Genomic DNA, 20,876 nt, shown 5'->3' with positions numbered 1-20,876 from the left:
GGCCAATGGGCTGTCGCAGGGGGGCGTTGTCTGACTGGGCGGCCGGCGCCGCCATGACAGGAAGGTCCGAGGAGCGCGCGGGGGCGCGAGCGAATCCTGGGTCCGAGTGCGAAGCTGCCCCGCCCCCAGCCCGCCCCTTGTTGGTGTCTGGCCCGGAGGAGGAGGGGGCGCGAGGGAAGGTGGGGGAGCGGGCTGGGGGAGGAGTGTCTGGCCCGGGGGAGGAGGGGGCGCGAGGGAAGGTGGGGGAGCGGGCTGGGGGAGGGGTGTCTGGCCCGGGGGAGGAGGGGGCGCGAGGGAAGGTGGGGGAGCGGGCTGGGGGAGGGGCGTCTGGCCCGGGGGGGGGCGCGAGGGAAGGTGGGGGAGCGGGCTGGGGGAGGGGCGTCTGGCCCGGGGGGGGCGTGAGGGAAGGTGGGGGAGCGGGCTGGGGGAGGGGCGTCTGGCCCGGGGGGGGGAGGGGGCGCGAGGGAAGGTGGGGGAGCGGGCTGGGGGTGGGGTGTCTGGCCCGGGGGAGGAGGAGGGGGCGCGAGGGAAGGTGGGGGAGCGGGCTGGGGGTGGGCTGTCTGGACAGGGGTGAGGTGTAGGAGCAGGCTGGGTGTGAGGGGTCTCTGGAGGGTGTGTGTGAGCAGGCTGGGGGCGTGGGGTCTCAGCCTGGGTGAGTGAGGGGCCACTAACTTCTTTCACAGTGCTGCCAGCACCATGGCCCAGGATCAGCCTCCCGCTGCTCCCATTGGCAGGATATTGGCAAATGGGAGTAGCAGGAAAATCCTCCAGGAAGCGGGTCCATGCCCTGCTGTGGGAGGGGGAGGGGGAGGAGGAAGGGAAGCAGCAGTATGCGGAGCCAATTCTAGCTCCGCTTCTTCCTTGCAAGTTGGATCCGGCAGGGAGCCTTGGGGCTTTTCCCCCACCCCCGCCCTTTCACCTCCCCTCTCCTGTGGCGTGTGAGAATGGAAGAGCGTCATATAGAGAGTTAACTTTCTTTTAGGAGCGAACAAGGAATTTTTCCTTTTTTTGAGGGAGACTTAGGACAGGTTATTTAGAGCTTGTCAGAAAACTTCAGATGATGTCCACTAGCAGACATCAAGAAATGAAGAACCCGTCACTTGCTTTGGTAGTTTGTGCCAGTGGTGAATCATCCTCCCTGTGAAGTATTGGTGCCCTATGTCCAAGAGGAACGTGTCTGGTTTCACCTTCCAGCCACTGGCTCTTGTCCTGCCTTTCTCTGCACCGTGAACCGGCCTTTTGGTACCCGACATGTTCTCTCCGGAAAGGCCCTTAGACGCCCGAGTAACGTCACCTCTCAGCTTTCCTTGTACAAGCCAACCACACGGAGCTCAAGAGCAGAGGAGAAGGACTTTCTCTGCAGCCCTCCAGACTTTTTGCTCTTTGCTGCCCCGTCTCTAAGTTTCCAACAGCTTTTCAAAATGTGGCCCCTGAAGCAGGCTGCAGTCTCCAATCTCAGTCTCATGGACGCTGCATCACCTCCCTGCCCTGCTCGCTTCTCTGCTCGTGGGGTGGAGCTGGCGGGCAGGGCAGCGGGTCGGTCACAGCTCAGCCTCGCGGGGTCAGTGATGCGGCTCCCCCGGCTCCTTCTTTTTCTGCTTGTCCAGGGCCGAATCCACTCGCCCCTCAGCAGGAGCCAGGTGATGGGAAACGTTCATCTGGGCAGGCTCTACACGCTGCTCCAGTTTCACGCCATCCTCGTCGACTTCCCCTCCTGCTCTGTCGCCCCAGGTAGGTGGCAGCAATGGCGGGAGAGGCCCTCTAGAAATGGGCATGGGGGGGCTCTGGCCCGGCTGAGAAACGGGCACGGGGCGGAGGGGACATTAGAGCTGACGCTAGAGTCCCCTGTTGCCCAGGCTGGGCGGGGAGGGCCCCCCGGCGTACCAGAAGCCCACGGGCTAATCAGACTATAGAGGGTTTGTGGATTTAGGGTTTCTGCTCCAGAGGCCGTGGTGCCTCAGGCTTTAGCTGAATGAGTTACAGCAGGAGGATTTTGCTCAGGAAGGCCAGGCAGGAATAGCTGGTGGGCGGGAGGGGTGCAGCCGGCCAGGCCTGCGGCATGGAAAGTGGAGTATCGGCGGGTGACGCTAGGGATGCTCAGTGGAGCTGAATCAACGACCGTAATTTAGCGACTATATCCCGCACCCGAATATACCCTGCAGTTTTTTCTATTTGAGTAACCTCTTTTATACCCCGCACACGAATATAACCCGCAGAGCATACAAGACTTTTCTGTGCCGGGGGTATATTTGCTGGGGGTATGTTTACGGTGCGGAGGGAGGCGGGGGATAGCCACTCACCGCCCCAGGTTCCAGCACAGCCGCTAGCCTCCGGGTGGGGGAGCGCTCACCGCCCAGTTCCTGCCCAGCCTCAGGAAGGGGCAGGGGCGTGAGCACAGGAGGGAGGGGCGGGGGCACAGGTGGCTCTCCATGGCACTGGCTCCCATTCCCCCCACTTTACTGCTGATAGAGAGGCGTGGCGCGGAGGGTGTGGGGGGCAGACGGAGCCGGTACCTGCACGAAGCTTTCCAGCCAGCTCCCCGCATGTGCCAGCTATCGCAGGCAGCAGTGGCAGGCGGGGTGGGGGTCGCCAGGGCTCACTGTGGACGGAGGCAGCTGCGTGAGATGCCGGGGCAGCGTCAAAGGAAGCAGTCCGTGCTGGGGGTGGGGGGGCTTCCTGGGAGTGGGGGCTGGGAGCGCACTGGCTGCCCGCCCCACCTCAGGAGACTATCGAATAGTCGTGGAACCGACAGTATTTTGTGCGCTTCCAGGACTATTCACTTCATGGCTGCCTAACGTCCCTGCTTGCCTTGCGGTCAGCGCGGGCTGGGGATTTGGATGGGGAGGGTTTGAAGGGGATATGCTGGTAGGGGTCCTGGATTTCATTTCTGTTGCTATTGGGTTGGAAATAGCAGAGTAAATATGCCTTATCAAGGTAACGTCACAGCCAGATCCCAAGGGAAGTATGGTTCTGAGGCTAGCTAGACCATCGGGTCTGACTTCGGTAGCAGGCAAGTTAGTTGAAACAATAGTAAAGAATAAAATTGTGAGGCATGTAGACGAACATAGTTTGTTGGACAAAAGTCAACATGGTTTCTGTAAAGGGAAATCATGTCTTATTAATCTATTAGTGTTCTCTGAAGGGGTTAACAAACATGCAGACAAGGGGGATCCAGTAGTAGTTCTTCACGTAGTGTCCCAGTGGGTGCTCCACTGTAGGTGAAGGGTCGCCCTGAGCCTCAGATCGGAGCTTTGTATAGCAGTTTCCCCTGTTGAGCCACTCATGCCCAGGAGGTGTCTCGAGCCCTTCCCGCCTCCTGAGGTTCCTCACAAGGTTCCTCACCAAAGGCTCTTGTGTCAATTCCATGGCCATGGGAGAAGAGGGAAGGTCCTTTCTTGGATTGAGAACTGGTTAAAAGGCAGGAAACAAACGGTAGGAAGAAATGGTAAATTTTCAGAATGGAGAGGGGTAACTAGTGGTGTCCCCCAAGGGTCAGTCCTGGGACCAATCCTTTTCAACTTATTCGTAAATGATCTGGAGAAAGGGGTAAGGAGTGAGGTGGTAAAGTTTGCAGATGATACCAAACTGTTCAGGATAGTCAAGACAGAAGCAGACTGTGAGAGACTCCAAAAAGATCTCACCAAACGGAGTGATTGGGCAACAAAATGGCAAATGAAATTTCATGTGGATAAGTGTAAAGTACTGCACATCGGGGAAAAATAACCCCAACTATACGTACAGAATGACGGGGGCTACTTTGGCTATGACAAATCAGGAAAGAGATCTTGGAGTTATCGTGGACAGTTCTTTGAAAACTTCCACACGGTGTGCAACGGCGGCCAAAAAGGCAAATAGGATGCTAGGAATTATTAGGAAAGGGATAGAAAATAAGACCCAGAATCTCTTACTGCCCCTGTATAAAACTATGGTACGCCCACATCTTGAATACTGTGTACAGATGTGGTCTCCTCACCTCAAAAAAGATATTTTGGCCTTGGAAAGGGTCCAGAAAAGGGCAACTAAAATGATTAGGGGTTTGGAACGGGTCCCATATGAAGAGAGGTTAAAGCGATTGGGACTTTTCAGTTTAGAAAAGAGGAGACCGAGGGGGGATATGATAGAGGTCTATAAAATCATGAGTGGTGTGGAGAGGGCAGATAAAGAAAAGTTATTTATTAGTTCCCATAATAGAAGAACTAGAGGACACCAAATGAAATTAACGGGTAACAGGTTTAAAACTAATAAATGAAAGTTCTTCTTCACGCAGCATGTAGTCAACCTGTGGAACTCCTTGCCAGAGGAGGCTGTGAAGGCTAGCACTATAACAGAGTTTAAAGAGAAGCTAGATAATTTCATGGAGGTTAGGTCCATAAATGGCTATTAGCCAGGGGATAGAATGGTGTCCTTGGCCTCTGTTTGTCAGAGGCTGGAGAAGGATGGTAGGAGACAAATGGCTTGATCATTGTCTTTGGTCCACCCTCTCCGGGGCACCTGGTGCTGGCCACTGTCGGCAGACAGGCTATTGGGCTAGATGGACCTTTGGTCTGATCCAGTACGGCCGTTCTTACGTAGATGGTATCCTGAGTCCACGAAAGCTCATGATCCTAGCTACATTGTTTGTTAGTCTATAAAGTGCTACCAGACCAGTTGTTGTTGTTGTTGTTGTTGTTTTATTTCCAGATGCTATGAACTAGCATCCCGTGGCTACCTGCCACCTCTTCAGTCATTTCAGCATTTTAGTGTTTAAGACGGTATTATCTAGGGTTATTTTTAGTTACATATGCTTAAGGCTTTTTACGCCTTGTGTCTTTATTTGGCTCGAGTACAGTCTTCGATACAGGCTCAATGCATTATTGCCTTAATTTATAAGCATCACCTAGCAAATACTTAGTCCTGCAGGCACCAGGTATTTCACTTGCGAGCCCTCTCCCCCCGGCTGTGAAGAGCGGCAGGGAGGCGGAAGGCAGCTGCCAGAAAGCCGCACAGCGTGGCCGGGGCAATGGGGCTCCAGGAGCGTGGCTCAGCTACAGGAGGAGGCAAGGCAGCGGGAGAGTGGATGCGGAGCAGAAAAGAGGCACAGAGGAGAAAGAGATGGGGGAAAGGAGCCTGCAGGGGGGAGGGTGTTAAGGACTGCACATGCCATGAAGGAACCCGAGGAGGGCAAGGAGTCTGGTAAGAAGGGGGGGGGGGGGGGGAAGGGACCCAGGGCAGTGAGGGTGGGTGGCCACACACATTCGTTTAGCATTTTAGGGGGTGGTGGTATCACCAATGTTGAGAACCCCTGCTGTAATCCATGTTCCAGCAATAACGTAATGAGTTTAACATCACGTTTTTATGTATGTTTTACCCTAGAAATACACAAGCCTTTTACTTTGGAAATAAATCTAAATGCCTAGTCTTCTGTTCATATTCTTTTGCACGGGTGTTGCAGTTTATTCATATTTAAGAGCTTCTGTTTTAATTTATTGCTCACCATTTTAGAGTTAGATGTTATCACTGACTTTTTAGCTGTTCTGTTCCCCGCACTTATCAGCTCAGCGGTATTGCTCGCTGCTGGCTGGTTAGGGGCTAAACTCTCCACACCAGATTTAGTGGTTTTCTCTTGGAATGTCAACGTACAGACGACTACACGATTAACCAATAAGCCTCAAGTTATTGGTCATTCCTGTCGATTACACGCATTCTCCCCTCTTACCCGCTGTCTGTCAGAGGCAGCAAGGAGGGAGGAGGTGTGAGCTGATACCTGTGGGAAGCCAGCTTTTAAGTCAGCTTGTCACAAGAGGGCGCGGTTGTACAGTTGATCAGCTCCCCACAAGCGTTGGATCGGCCTGTTCCCCCACCTCTGTGCTGCTGCCTCTGATACAGAGGAAGCAGTATGGTGGAAGGAGGCAGGCGGGAGCTGATATGCATGAGCACTGTGTGTGGTGGCTTCATGGACCTACCTGTCAAACCCCTTGCTGCCTCTTCTAGAGGCAAGAGGGGGAGACAGGAGCTGGTGCTGGCTTCGCAGAGCTGCCTGCCTGCCTGCCCACGCTGCTGCCTGTGCCTGAGGAGTGTGCAGAGAGGGGGCGTGACAGTCAGACGGGGCCATGGCAGCACGTTCCTGCATGGAAGCATTTGGCGCGGCGTGTGGCTTTTGCAGGGGCACGTGTTCGTGACGTATTCCAGTCAGACGGTGTCCTGGCTGCAGTGCCAGGCGGATCCTAGGGTCCCACTCCTGGAGAGTCCACGGCCTGACAGCAACCGACTGGGAACCGTGACCGGAAGGTGTCCAGGTACGTGCTCCAATCGCGCCCCCCGGGAACAGGGCTCGGAGTCGATTGGGGGGGATTTGAGAGCAGCCTTCAACTTCCTGAAGTGAGGTTCCAAAGAGGCTGCAGAAAAGCTGTTCTCAGTGGTGACAGATGGCAGAACAAGGAGCAAAGGTCTCAAGTTGCGGTGGGAGAGGTCCAGGTTGGATATTAGGAAAAACTATTTCCCTAGGCGGGGGGGGGAAACACTGGGATGGGTTCCCTAGGGAGGTGGTGGAGTCTCCATCCCTAGAGGTGTTTAAGTGTCGGCTTGACACAGCCCTGGCCTGGTTGATTTAGTTGGGATTGGTCCTGCCTAGCGCAGCGGGCTGGACTTGACCTTCTGAGGTCTCTTCCAGCTCTGTGGTTCTAGGATTCTGAGAGAGCGTCTGCACTGGCATGTGCTTTTACGCAAGAGCATCCGTGCCAGTGTGGACGCTCTCTTGCGCAATAAACTCCGATGGCCGTTTTAACCGTCGGCCTTTCTTGCGCAAGAAATTCCTGTTACCTGTCCGCACTGGCCTGTGCCGGAAGGGCTCTTGCGCAAGAGGCTTCTTCCTGAGCAGGAGCATCCTAGTTCTTGCGCCAGGAGCCCTGGTTGTACACAGGAGAAGGTCAGTTTCCTTGCGCAAGCACACACGGCCAGTGTAGACAGGCAGCAAGTTTCCGCGCAAGAGCGGCCGCTTTGGCGCGAGATGGCGCCAGTGCAGACACAGCCTCAGTGTTTTCAAACCGGACGCAGCCGAGGCAGCCCCCCCCCCAACCCGCTTCACGCTGCCCCGCTGCACTTTGTAAGGCAGCAGCAGCATCTGCCTGTCCCACATAAGCCCGCTGGGCAGTTGGGTGTGTGTGGGGGGGGGTATTTGGTGGGGGGAGCTGACTGCTGGGGGTAGGGAGGAGCAGAGTGGGGGGTTGGGGAGGAGCAGACTGAATGAAGAGTTTGGTGGGGGGAGCAGAGTGGGGGGGTTGGGGAGGAGCAGACTGAATGAAGAGTTTGGTGGGGGAGCAGAGTGGAGGGGTTTGGTGGTGCTGGAGTAGACTGCAGGGGGGGTTGGGGTGGAGTAGAGTGCAGGGGGGGCAGAGTGGGGGAGTTTGGTGGGGGGGCAGAGTGGGGGGGTTGGGGTGGAGTAGAGTGCAGGGGGGCAGAGTGGTGGGGGGAGCTGACTGCTGGGGGTAGGGAGGAGCAGAGTGGGGGGTTGGGGAGGAGCAGACTGAATGAAGAGTTTGGTGGGGGAGCAGAGTGGGGGGGTTTGGTGGTGCTGGAGTAGACTGCAGGGGGGGTTGGGGTGGAGTAGAGTGCGGGGGGGGGGCAGAGTGGGGGGTTGGGGGGCAGACTACAGTGGGGTTTGGTGGGGGGGCAGAGTGGGGGGTTGGGGGGCAGACTACAGGGAGGTTTGATTGGCGGGAAGAGTGGGGGGTTGGGGGGCAGACTACAGGGAGGTTTGGTGGGGGGCAGAGTGGGGGGTTGGGGGGCACACTACAGGGAGGTGTGGTGGGGGGGCAGAGTGGGGGGTTGGGGGGCAGACTACAGGGAGGTTTGGGGGGCAGAGGGGGGTTGGGGGGCAGACTACAGGGGGGTTTGGTGGGGGGTTGGGGGGCAGACTACAGGGGGGATTGGTGGGGGGGTAGAGTGGGGGGCTGGGGGCAGAGTGGGGGGCTGGGGGGCAGACTACAGGGGGGTTTGGTGGGGGGGCAGAGTGGGCGGTTGGGGGGCAGACTACAGGGGGGTTTGGTGGGGGGGCAGAGTGGGGGGCTGGGGGGCAGAGTGGGGGGCTAGGGGGCAGACTACAGGGGGTTTGGTGGGGGGGCAGAGTGGGGGGTTGGCAGGTCCTGACGCCACAGTACAAGCCGGCTGGGCAGTTTGGGGGGGGGGGGATCTCTGAGGCGGGGGGGCCGAGGGGAGCAGGGAAAGTAGCCGCGGTGGCTTGTGGGAAACGTTCCGTGCCCCAATCCGCAGCTCCCATGGGCTGTTCGATTGGGCGGGAGCAGCGGAAGTGACATTACAATCCAGCCGCTGATCCAGGGGTTGGTCTCGCGCGGTGTCACGCCCAGCGTGAGCGATGCATCCTGGGAGTTGTAGTTCCCACAGTGCGGCCTCCCGGGGCGTGTCTCAGTGCGCCCCGCCCCAATCATAGCCACGCCCCTCCCGCCCAGGCCATCATAGCCACGCCCAGCGTGTTTCAGCCTCTCCCCGCCCCCAACTGCATCGTAGGGCGCCCCCGCAGCGCTACTCAGGCCCCGCCCCTGTCTGCCCCCGCCCCGCGATCCTCAGCCCCCCCCCCGCTCTGCACAGCCCCCCCCCCCCCGAGCTGCATCCTCCTCCCCCACCTTCCACCCGACCTGCATCAATTGCTCCATTCTACACCCCCCACCCAACCTGCACCTGTTACCCCCCCAGGCCATTCTACACCCCCCCCAACCTGCACCTGTTACCGCCCCCAGGCCATTCTACACCCCCCACCCAACCTGCACCTGTTACCCCCCCCCCAGGCCATTCTACACCCCCCCACCCAACCTGCACCTGTTACCCCCCCCCCAGGCCATTCTACACCCCCCCACCCAACCTGCACCTGTTACACCCCCCACCCAGGCAATTCTACACCCCCCACCCAACCTGCCCCTGTTACCCCCCCCAGTCCTTTCAACACCCCCCTCTCATCCTGCAAGCCCCTCCCCCGGCCCCCAGGCCATTCTACACCCCCCACTCCAGTGCATGCTGAACCCCCCCTCCCCTGCCCTCCATTCTACACCCGCCACCCAATCTGCACCCCCTCCCCCAGTCCTTTCAACACTCCCAGCGCAACCTGCACCCCTCTTCCCCAGTCCATTCAATACCCCCCTGCCCAGCCTGCACCCCCGTTACCCTACCCCCAGTTTATTCAATATCCTTAGCTCAACCTGCACCCTCCCTGTGCACTCTACGCCTCAACCCAACCTGCACCCCCATTCTTCTCACTCTCCACTCCATTCAGCACCCCTAGTCCAACATACACCCCCATTCCCCCGCTTCCCAGTCCAACCTGCATCCCTAGCCCGACCTGCCCCCCTTCCTCTGCCCCCAGTGCTTCCCACACCCCCTTTCACTCCACCCCCCCTTTCACTCCACCCCCAATCCATCACACCCCCAGTCCAACAGCACCCCCACTCCTCCTACCGCAGCCTAACCTGCCCCCCCATTATCTGTGCTGCAGCCGAACCGGCACCTCCCTTCCCTCACTTCCCCAGTGCATTACAACACTCCCAAGCCAATCTTATCCCCCATGAGTGCCCTCGCTCGCTCGCTTCAACCATATTTTTATCCTTCAGGTCCCTCGCTTTCCTTCCTCTCCACAACGCCCAAACCAACATGTCCCCTCTAGCCCCTTTCTCCATTCATGGGGTCTATCGGTCCCCCATTTTGCTCCCTGCAACACCCCCAAGCTCACCCCGACCTGCGCCCTATTCCTGCCCATCCCCCGTACGTGGGACCTCTCACCTCCCTGTTGGCTTCCTTCCCAACCCACACACCCTCCTCGCACACCCCTGTCTCGCCAGGCCTGGAACCTGTCAGCCTCTGTTATTCCTTCGTCCGCGCCCTCAAGTTGCACTCCTACCCCCTCAGTCCTCCTTCTTCCCAACACTGGCAGCCTGCCATATCCTTCCCTAATCTGCTCCCCGCACCGGTTCTCCCTCCATTCATGGGATCCCTTAAGCCCCAGCTCTCCCCAATTCCAATTATTGTTCCCCATGAACTTGCTGAGTTGACTTTGCCCGCCAACCAAGGGCCCTCAAACACTCCTCCATGCTATTCTTCAACTCTGGGGCCTCTAAATCCCACAAACTGTCAGTGTCCCTGGGATCCTCAGACCTCTCCCCTCCACAGTGCAGCCCCCAATACCATGTATTCAAGACAGTCACACTTAGGGGCTGCGTCTAGACTGGCATGATTTTGTGAAATACTTTTAACGGAAAAGTTCTTCCGTTAAAAGTATTTCCGCAAAAGAGCGTCTAGATTGGCAGGGAAGCTTTTGCACAAAAAGTGCTTTTACGCAAGAGCACCCGTGCACAGCATAGACGCGCTTTTGCGCAAGAAAGCTCCGATAGCCATTTTAGCCATCGGGGCTTTCTTGCAGAAAAAATGACGGTGCCTGTCTACACTGGCCTTGTTGTGCGAGTATTCCTGCGCAAGAGGGCTTATCCCTGAGCGGGAGCGTCAAAGTGTTTGCGCAAGAAGGACTGAATTCTTCCATTAGAACGTCAGTGCTCTTGCGCAAATTCAAGTGGCCAGTGTAGACAGCTGGGAAGTTTTTGCACAAGTGGCCGCTTTTGCACAAAATCTTGCTAGTCTAGATGCACCCACGTAGAGACCAAAATAGGAAATGAACTTCTCCACTGATCAGCCCCTTTGAGACTCTATTCTTCGCAGTGCTGCTGTCTCCGTCCACAGGACATGGGCAGGTCTGCTGGGTGAACATCTCCACAGATGTGGTCTTGGGAGCCTTCAAAAAAGTAGGGGACAACTAGCAGTCGGTTTCATCACAGGCCATGAGCTTCCTTTTGGGTACGAAGAATTCTGCTGGGTATGCTCTGTAAGGAGACTATTTGGATGTGGGCTCAAAGCGCTCTTCTCCACTGGTATTTCTGCAGTGGTGGTGCGTCATGGCTGACTGACTCAGTGTTCTTGTAGAGGACCCGATACATAGGCGAGAGGGGGGGAAAGGGCTAAAGGATAGAATTCCCACAGCCACAGGCCTTAGTGAGTGAGAGATAACGCTGGGCTTTTTTGGCCACCCTTGCAGAGGAATCAGTGCGTGGCCGTGGGCGGAGAATAAATCGTCCGAGATGTACTTGAGCTGCCTGGACGTGATTCTCGGAACACGTGAAGGGTCCTCAGCGTTCGGCCTTCCCATGGCTCTGTGTGAGTAAGAGGTGCGTGCTTTGAAATCTTCAAGCGTCCTGGCAGTATGTTTCTTCTGAGGCAGAGAGCTTCCTGCTGGGTCACGGAGCCTGGTGGCTTGGGGACTGGTGAAGGGGCATAGGCAGTTCAACAGAGCGTGGATAGATATTCAAGGCCTCCGTTCTCTCCGCGTTCCTGGAGTGGCAGCGGGAGGGGGTGGCCGATGGTGGGAGGAGAAGCGATGCCGCGTCCTTGCGGACTGAAAAGCTAAGTTGTTTGTTTGTTTTCTCCCCTCTGCTGTGTTCGGTAGCGAGCGATAAGAAGTCAATCCTCTTGGTGTCCTCTCGTCTGAGGATGGAACGGAAACTAGAACAGCGAGCTCGGGAGCTTGGTCGAAGCGAGGCGAGAACCGTCTGGCTGGGAACGGAGCAGCCATCGCTGACCGGGAGATAAGTGTCGGGTCTGGAAATCTCTCGGCTTACGGCCGACTCGGGTCTAGGAAGGGAAGTCACGTTTGCTTAGACAGCGAGTCCGAGTGGAAGTTCCACTCCCGCAGTACATTTCAACTTCCCCCTCACACAACCTGCACCCCCACCAGTGCTCTTTGCTAGCCCATACCCCCTATTCCTGGTGTCCCTCAGTTTCCCTTCTTCTCTTCAGAGACTCAGAGCAACCTGCACCCCCAGAGCATACCTCCATTCATGTTTCCAGGAGCCCCTCTTTTTCCTGCCTAGGACACTCCCCATCCCACACTCTATCCCTATCCCTATATTTTCCCCATTTATAAGACCCTTAACCCCCGTTTCTGCCCTTCGTAACGCGCAGTTCCTCCTTCCCCACTCCCATCGCGCCTGCCATCACTACCTTCCCCCCAACCCTCCTTCCGCATGTAAGGACTTCCTCAACAACTCTCCTCTTCCTTCTCAACATCCCAAGCCATGCCACACTCCAGACCCTTCCAGTCCATCCTCCCATCCATTGGGTCCCAGCCCCCTTCTCTTCCTTTCTACACCCACATCCCATGGCAACCTGCATTCCTAATGCTGCCCTTCCTCCATCCATGCTTACACCCATACATGGTATGCGTGCTTTATTTTGTTTTGATAAACGACAGCAATCTCTCAACTGTAAAAGTTAGAAATTACACAAACTACATTTGTTTTATTAAAATCTAACAGCAGGAGGGGAGCGGGAGAAATTGTGTGTATGTTACTCCTCATTGAGGGGATGGGCAAACGTATGAGATTGCATTGTAGTGATTTCTCTCCTGCGTCAGATAATATTATTTTGGGTGTACTTTCCGGAGGGGAAGTGCAATTGAGTGCTGGACGATTTTCTAGCTAAGCCTTACCGTAGAGAGCTGTTTGCAGACTCTGTGTTTCTACACTTGGTGCGTCCCAACCTGCGCGGGCTCCCAGAGGCCAGAGAGCCTAAGTCAGCAAAACAGGGAGAAGCAGGAAAGGCTAGTGGAGCAAGTAGTCTCAGTGAAATCCCAGCACATCCGCTGGCATCCCAGAAGGAGGACCAAACCCATTAGAAGCTGGGCCTTTGAGAAAAGGTCTCTCCATGTACTGGGTAAGCTTGGAGGTCTCTCAAGGCGTACCTGCTCCCGGCAGTGCACTTACTCCGTTACAGAAATGCTAACAGTGACAGTTGGTGAATGGGATATTAGCGTATAGTCGTGTATACGATTAACTGATAAGCCTGGGCTTATCGGTTAATCTTGACAACTACACACGCTTCCCTCCCCCTTGCTGTCTCTAATACAGAGTCCGCAAGGGCTCGGGAGAGGTGAGAGCCTGTGTGCGTGGGGAGCTGGCTTTTAAGTCATCGCCCCAGAAGGACCAGATCCCGCGGAGCTACGTGCTTCGTATCCATCGGTGCACTTCTGATACTGATAAGAACATAAGAATGGCTATACTGGGTCCGACCAAAGGGCCATCTAGCCCAGTAGCCTGTCTGCCAACAGTGGCCAGTGCCAGGTGCCCCAGAGGGGGTGGACTGAAGACAATGATCAAGCAATTTGTCTCCTGCCATCCATCTCCAGCCTTTGACAAACAGAGGCCAGGGGCATCATTTCTTCTTACCCCCAGGCTAATAGCCTTTTATGGACGTAACCTTCATGAATTTATCTAGTTTTTTTTAAAACTCTGTTATAGTCCTAGCCTTCACAGCATCCTCTGGCAAGGAGTTCCACAGGTTGACTGTGCGCTGTGTGAAGACCTTTCTTTCATTAGGTTTAAGCTTCCTACCCATTAATTTCATTTGGTGTCCTCTAGTTCTTATATTATGGGAACAAGTAAAGAACTTTTCTATATTCACCTTCTCCACACCACTCATGATTTTATAGACCTCTGTCATATCCCCCTCAGTCTCCTCCTTTCTAAGCTGAAAAGTCCTAGTCTCTTTAGCCTCTCTTCATATGGGACCTGCTCCAAACCCCTAATCATTGTAGTTGCCCTTTTCTGAACCTTTTCTAATGCCAAAGTACAGTATCTTTTTTGAGGTGAGGAGACCACATATAGTACGCCTACATCTTGAACACTGTGTATAGAAGTTTTATATAGGGGCATTAAGATATTCTTCATCTTATTTTTTATCCCTTTTTAAATAATTACTAGCATCCGATGTGCTTTTTTGACCGCATAGTGCATTTTCAGAGAAATATCCACGATAACTCCAAGATATCTTTCCTGATTAGTTGTAGCTAAATTAGCCCTCATCATATGGTATGTATAGTTGGGGTTATTTTTTTCCAATGTGCGTTACTTTATACTTATCCACATCAAATTTCAGTTGCTATTTTGTTGCGCAATCATTATATTTGGTGAGATCTTTTTGAAGTTAAACAGTTACACAATTGCTTTTGTCCTTAAGTCCGAGCAGTGGGTGGTCGGGAGTGGCCTCAAAGGAAGAGGAAAGCAGAGACTCTGGTCTTTTGTCTGGGTGTCATGTTACTGGATTTTAAGGGGAGCAGCCAGATCAGTGCTGCACCAATTGGGGGGAGGTGTTTGCCCCAAAGTCTATACAAAGGGGGCCATGCGAGATGTCAAATGAAAGTCATGTTCTACTGATTCTGTATATGCTACTCATGTACTTGTATGATATCTGTATGTGGAGTTATGAATATGGAGTATGTGCTGATATTGGCCTGCACTGCCTGTTGTAAAGGAGGATTGTTCGTTGAATGAGTATGCTAATTAGCACTGGTCCAGGAATAATGGCTCTCAAGGTGCCCAATACACACCTGAGGACTGTGTCTGGGAACATGCAACCCAGCCAGGGCAAAATGGCTGCTGACATATGAAACAGCTAAGTCATTTGACCATGTGACCTGCTCCACTTGGACGGTACCGGGGAGATATACAAGTGCCATGAGGCGGACTCCATCTTGTCTTCAATTCTGCTACTGATCCTAGATGCAGCCTTGCAAGGAACAGAGAGCCGAGGAGGATTGCTGACCCATTCTGACATAGGATGAACACCAGAGACCTTTAAGATAGCAGTTATAACATCTTTGCTGAGAGCCTGCATCGAGAACTCGGTGACTGGTGCATGTAATGTATTCTCCTTAACAACCTTACTCTCATGCTTTTCTTTCTTCTATTAATAAACCTTTAGATTTTAGATTCTAAAGGATTGGCCCAGCGTGATCTTGTGGGTAAGATCCAAAGTGTAAACTGTCCGGGGATTTGTGGCTGGTTCTTTGGGACTGGAAAGACCCGTTCGGGGAAGGTGAGATTGGGTTCTACAACCCCCTCACCTGTGTGCAGGCCCGGGGCTAATTGTGGCACAGGGAGAGCTGGGGTGTCTGAGGGGTTTTGCTCCTGAGGCTTCTGGCTGTCCAGATTGGCCACTAAAGCACTCAGTGTGATCGGTTTATGGCCTATTTGGGAAAGGCTTCTAGTCTGGGGCTGTAAGGAGCCCCGAGTTTTGAGCAATTCGCCCTGAGCGGACGCCTTCAGCTGTGCCAAGACCTGGCCTGGTCCGTCACAGCCACCTTCCCAGCTCACCTCAACCCTCACCGTACCTTCTCCCCATTCATCTTTCAACAGATAAGGACCCCCTCATCCACCCTCCTCTTCCTCACTAACGGCCCCCAGCCCTACACGCTCTTGATCCTTCCAGTCCACCCGTCCATCCAGTGGATCTCTCAACCCCTCCTTTCTCTTCCTTTTAACACCCCCAGCCCATGGCAATGTGCACTCCTAACCCTGCCCTTTCTCCACCCATAGGGCCAAGGGCACCATTGTTTGAGGGGGGTAGGTGCCCTTGGTCCTATGGGTGTAGAATTGGGTAGAGAAATGGGGTAGGAGGGCAGTAGCCCCCCTCCTGAGTTTGAAACCCTGGATTTCATACATGAGGTGTGCTTAAAGCCCATGTGCTAACTCCAGAGGCAGTTCTTAAATGTAACAGAGTTTGAGCTGATGCGGCTTTGCCTTTGGGGCATGGACTTTATTATGCTTAAATCACCCTGCTCCTCTCGTTCTTTATAACAATGGACGGACATTCAAGCCGTTGAAGTATTGTTAGATCCTCATAAAAACATTGCTGGGTACTCCCTGTAAAAGATGGGGGGGGAGTAACCCACTTTGGCACAACAAATGCAGGAGCAGGGGTCCGCAAAAGTACCCCAAAACCTGATCTCTCCAGGCTTTGGTACAAAAACTTTCCCCCAAAATCCTAAAACCCAAATTTTAGGGAATATCCACTGCCATCACCCAAGTAGTCCAAGAAAACTAGGGATGAGATCACTTGGGAAACCTCCTCCCTAAAACCTCAGGGGTACCTGAAGCTCTTTTTCCCCTCAGAGCTTGAAAAAGAAGAGAGAAAAACAAGCTGCAGTCTGTGCTAGGTGACTCCCAGACAGTCAGACAGACAGAGAGTTTACAGATAAAACTAGGACACCAAAATAAATGTATAGCAAGTTAATTAGAAAAGAAAACAAACTTTTTATCATCAAAACAATACTGCCGTTGCAATTATAGTTAAGGTGGCTAGATGGTAAGGGCCACCAATTTGTATACTCAGAGGCTGTGTCTATACTGGCTACTTATTCTGGAAAATCAGCCGCTTTTCCGGAATAACTTGCCAGCTGTCTACAGTGGCCGCTTGCTTTTCCGGAAAAGCACTGACGATTTCATGTAAGATTGTCAGTGTTCTTGTGGAAAACTATGCTGCTCTCATTCGGGCAAAAGTCCTTTTGTGCAAAACTTTTGCGCAAAAGGGCCAGTATAGACAGGTCAGGTTTATTTTCTGCAAAAAAGCCCTGATTGCGAAAATGGCGATCAGGGCTTTTTTGCGGAAAAGCACGTCTAGATTGGCACGGATGCTTTTCCGCAAAAAATGCTTTTGCGGAAAAGCGTCCGTGCCAATCTAGATGCTCTTTTCCGAAAATGCTTTTAACGGAACAGTTTTACGTTAAAACCATTTCCGGAAAATCATGCCAGTCTAGACGTAGCCAGAGACAATTCTGTGGGTTAGAAAGCTTCATTACAAAAGAGAAAAAAAACCACTTTTATGGTTTGGGAATTTCAAATTGATGTTAAAACAATTAAAAACCTGATAGATTAATTAAACTTTGCCCTACTTACATATTGTGAAAAGACTTTTCTTAGAGAGAGCGAGACAGCCTCGAAGCTCCCTGTTACCTGGAAGAATCCACTCTGCCTCAGATAGAGGAGGAAAAAGTTAAAAATTCCTTTGTTCCCAGTTTGAAATCCCTAACTGCATTGTTATTGGCTGACCAAATATCTGGCTAGGATAACCCCTTAACCATGAGGACTGACCAGCAGCCTGGTGGCTATGACGGGGAGAGTAGGAATGAGTGTTATGCTTTTGGGATCTGCATTTGGACCACTGCTATTAAACGTCTCACAAATGTTCTTGAAAAAGGAGAGACTAAAGGGATAAATAGTGACTAAATCAAAGTTGATAGGCACTTCCCCATTCCTCCTTTGAAAAGTACAAGAGTCCAGCAGGGACTGTTGTGCATTTCAAAGTAATAGAGCTTGGGTTCAGCTGGGGACTCTGAGTCCCCCACTGACCCCAGGCTCCATGCCGTGCTGCATGCCATGAGGAGCCCCAGGTCATGCCGTGTGGAACCTGGGGCCAGCTGGGGAAATGCCACGCAGAGCTGGGTATCAGCTGGGGAGTTCTCAGCTGACCCCGGGTTCCATGGCTGCCACTTTAAATGCGTGGAGGTGGCTTTTCAAAGGGGCAGCTGCCGCACAGCTGATCTGTAGCTCAGCCATGCAGTGCTGCCACTTAGAAAGCTGGGGTGGGGGGGAAGGAGTACTTCAATCTCAGAGAGGCAGCAAGGTGTGGGGAATTGACTAGCTGACTAGTCAACAGACAACTATCCCATAAGCATTTGCTTATGGGGATAGACTTGTCTTTAACATCCCTAATCCAAAGCTGGTAGGAATGAGTTAAAAAGGGGTCTCACAAAACTGGACGTTTGGGCAACACAAGGGCATATGAATCCGTGTTAGCCAACACAACAGAAAAAAGAGAGGAAGCGGCATGTGAGGTGTATTTCCATTTTTACTGGCTTGGACTCGAGCGCATGGAAGATGAGCGGGTGTCTTGGCATAATCCTGATGTCAGCGGGGAGCTACAGCCAACTGACCCGTCAGTGTTCAGTCCGTATCTTGTAGCGGAACAGCTGTGTTGTAGAAAGGGTTGGAGAGAGAGGCAGGTACTGGACGCTCTCATGCAGCTGTAGCATTTTTGGCAGTGATACTTCTTCCATGGGTTATTTGCTGTTCTTGCAGAGGCCTGCTGTAGGCAATCGGAGCCACTCTGGACATTCAGCTAGATGAGGGGCATCTGCCTGAAGTGAGTCTGAGTCACCTGTTGTTCCTATTGACAGTGGAGCTGTGGAGGTCTGTCGTGATGGTGTAGGAGCTGGTGTATGTTTTGTGAAATTATCTTCAGCCAGTGTCTGTGCAGCGAGGTGCCTCCTTGCGAGCAGAGAGATGCTTGTGATTTCCATGGGACAGATCCTGGGGAAGGCAGAGCTCTGCCCGTGGCTGGTAATTGTCTGGGATTGTCCTTTCCTGTCTGTAAGTAGCTGCACGTGGGTCGCTGCCCTTCAAATACAGCGATGTGGAGGGAGGGAGGGACGACAAAGTACAGAGCATCTGTCTGTGTAATCACTGGACATCATCACATTGTTCTCCAGTTGCTTGCTCAATCATCACGTCCCTCAGAGGACCAGAGTATTCTGGGCAGGGTGTGGGTATAGTGGACTGAGGGTGTGGTAAAGTGGAGATGGTCATAGTTTCTTATAAATTATGAGCATTTTAGGACCTGGATAGGCTGGAGAGGAATAAAGAAGGGGTCTCCAGTCACCAGCAGTTAGGTGATGCACATGTTTATGTCTGTGTTTTGACCAGTAGTGGTGGTTGAGTTTACAAGTCTCCTCTCATTCTCTTTTCAGTTCTCAGTGGCATTGGATTCATGAAAGAATGGCTGACTTGTGGCAGAGACTAAAGCCTTGAGCCCATCACTAGGGCTGGAAGCCAGCTAGTGCCATGAGTTTGGCAGTTTAAAAGATTCAAGGTATAAATTATTTTGAATAATGTCTACGCTACACACTTATGTCAGAATAAGCTAACTACTTTGAAATAGAACATCCAAACTACAGGGAAGCCTTGAAATTAGTCTGAGTCAGGCTCCCCTAATGTTGACGTACTACATTGATTTAGAGTCTGAGGAAGCACTGGGGAGTAATTACTTTCAATGACTCTGGGGAGTAGTTATTTCTAAATAAGAACAGCTGAGCATATATACTGAAGACATTTCAAAATAACAATTTCTACATGCGGGATATTCCTCATCACAAACGGGAGTCATTAGTTTATTTCATAACTCCTAACTGCCTAGTGTAAAAGTGCCGCAACAGAGCATTGACACTCGATGGCCACTTTTGGCAATGCATGCACAATTCTGTAATGCAGCAACTCTGACACTCGGGGTGTGTCTAGACTACAGGGATTGTTCAAAAAATCTTTACGTGCGTCTAGACGGCCGCTGCGTTCTGTCGACAGTAAATCAACAGAATGCGGCAGGTTTGTTGACAGCAGTAAATCTCATTTTACGTTTTACGAGGAATAACACTATTTTTGACGGAGATCTGTCAAAAAAAAGGGAAGTGTGGACGCGGGGAAGATTTTTTGTCGAAAATAAAGGCCTCTAGGTAGAAGCCCTGGTGGACACTCCTGCCAGAGCTTTCATCTCTATTGTTCCTGCCCAGACAACTTTGGGCACCGGGGAGGGAACATCAGGTGAGTGCTGTGAGGGTCCAACACACACAGGGCAGGGGAGGTGGGAGCAAAGCGGATGGTGCAGTACTGTGACATGTCATGCTGATCACATTCTGGGGGGAGGGGGGCGCACACACGACTGACCTCAGGGAGGGCCGTCCTACCCCTGCACCCGCATGGCTGTGAGGAACCACCTGCTCCTACAGACACTAATGCCAGGTACAGGCAGGGGTTTGGGACCCTGGGAATTGCCACACAGCTTCAGGCTTCTTAGCAACCTGCGGGAACCCCAACTGTGGCCTGGCACTTGTCTGTGCTGCTTGGCCATGGGGTGGGGGGAGGGGGGCAGGATGGTGGCCTGCACACTGTCTGGGCTTCAGGGAGGCCGTGGCTGCTGCTCAGGGCATACCACTCCTTGCTGAGACCACATGAGCATCCGCTGATCGTAGAGGACAGGCACTGACTGCTGAGGAGGGCATGCTGTCTCTCAGGGAAAGTGTGAGCATGCATGACTGATGACTTTTCCCTCTTGTCCTCCACATCCAGCCCAGCTGTCCAGGAGGGTGGGGGGCCACACCTCTCCCACTTCCCAGACGGCTGCAGGGAACCCACTGGCACTGGCGCAAGTATTTGGACCTGGTGCGGCAGCACATCTCGGCCCTGCGAGGGATGCAGGAGACATGTAATTAGAGGATGCAGGCACAGACAGAGTGGCGCAGTCGCTTGCTGGACGAGTTTGTGCAGCAGCTGTGGGAAAAAATCAAATAACTCCAATTGTGTCTAAGGAGGGACTGTGCAGGAAATCAAAACTCTCTAACAGAAAACTGCTGTAAGGGTTAAAAGTTTTCCAGGCCTCTCTCCCTGTAACAGAGAGAAATCATCTTAACTCTAATCAAGACCCTTACAATGCGTATCTCAACTTCACGAGACTCCTAGTCTGTCACAAATTGTTATGTAAACTCTTATCTTTGTCACAGTTTGCCTTGTAGACTCCTCACTCAGGTTCTCATGTGCCTTTGTTCTGTAAAACTTACTTCTAGCACACCTGGTGTGAACAGAAACGTCTCAGAGTACTTCTGCTGAGACTTTAATATGTTAAAGAAAACAATCAACAACTAAACTGTCTGAACATACTGTATAAAGGATCCCGGAAACTCTCTCTCAGGGCTGCTGCTGCTCTCACTCTCGTAGCTGTCAGCCTGCATGCATAATAAAATTTTCCTTTTGGATTTCTCTCCTGCCTCACTGCTTTGACCTCCAGCCTCGGACCTTTCTGGGGACTCTGTACCCCAGGGGAGCGAGATTTCCCCAACACAGCGCACTGCTATTTGCACTGCTATCTGGGAGGCCATGGCCTTCCCCGGTCCTGTGTCTGTTCCTGCTCCTCCTGCTCAGCCTGCCCTCCCCCTCCCACCAGCTCCCCCACCCCTCCCATCACCC

The 20,876-nt window shown here is 53.2% G+C and overlaps 2 long non-coding RNA genes across 2 annotated transcripts; both read left to right on the top strand.

The window, feature by feature from the left end:
- Positions 1 to 604: 604 nt before the first annotated feature.
- On the top strand, positions 605 to 11,198 carry LOC142824318 (uncharacterized). The gene is made up of 3 exons (XR_012899238.1): positions 605 to 1,731; positions 6,143 to 6,275; positions 11,069 to 11,198. It is a non-coding gene; the product is annotated as an uncharacterized LOC142824318 (long non-coding RNA).
- Positions 11,199 to 11,496: 298 nt separating this feature from the next.
- LOC142824317 (uncharacterized) lies at positions 11,497 to 20,670 on the top strand. The gene is made up of 4 exons (XR_012899237.1): positions 11,497 to 14,723; positions 18,041 to 18,203; positions 18,611 to 18,732; positions 19,983 to 20,670. It is a non-coding gene; the product is annotated as an uncharacterized LOC142824317 (long non-coding RNA).
- The last annotated feature ends 206 nt before the right edge of the window (positions 20,671 to 20,876 follow it).

The sequence above is a fragment of the Pelodiscus sinensis genome, unplaced genomic scaffold (assembly GCF_049634645.1).
Source record: "Pelodiscus sinensis isolate JC-2024 unplaced genomic scaffold, ASM4963464v1 ctg122, whole genome shotgun sequence".
In the NCBI taxonomy this organism is placed as follows: Eukaryota; Metazoa; Chordata; order Testudines; family Trionychidae; genus Pelodiscus; species Pelodiscus sinensis.
Note: the sequence above shows the minus strand (reverse complement) of the source record. Positions and strands in the feature narration are given on the sequence as shown.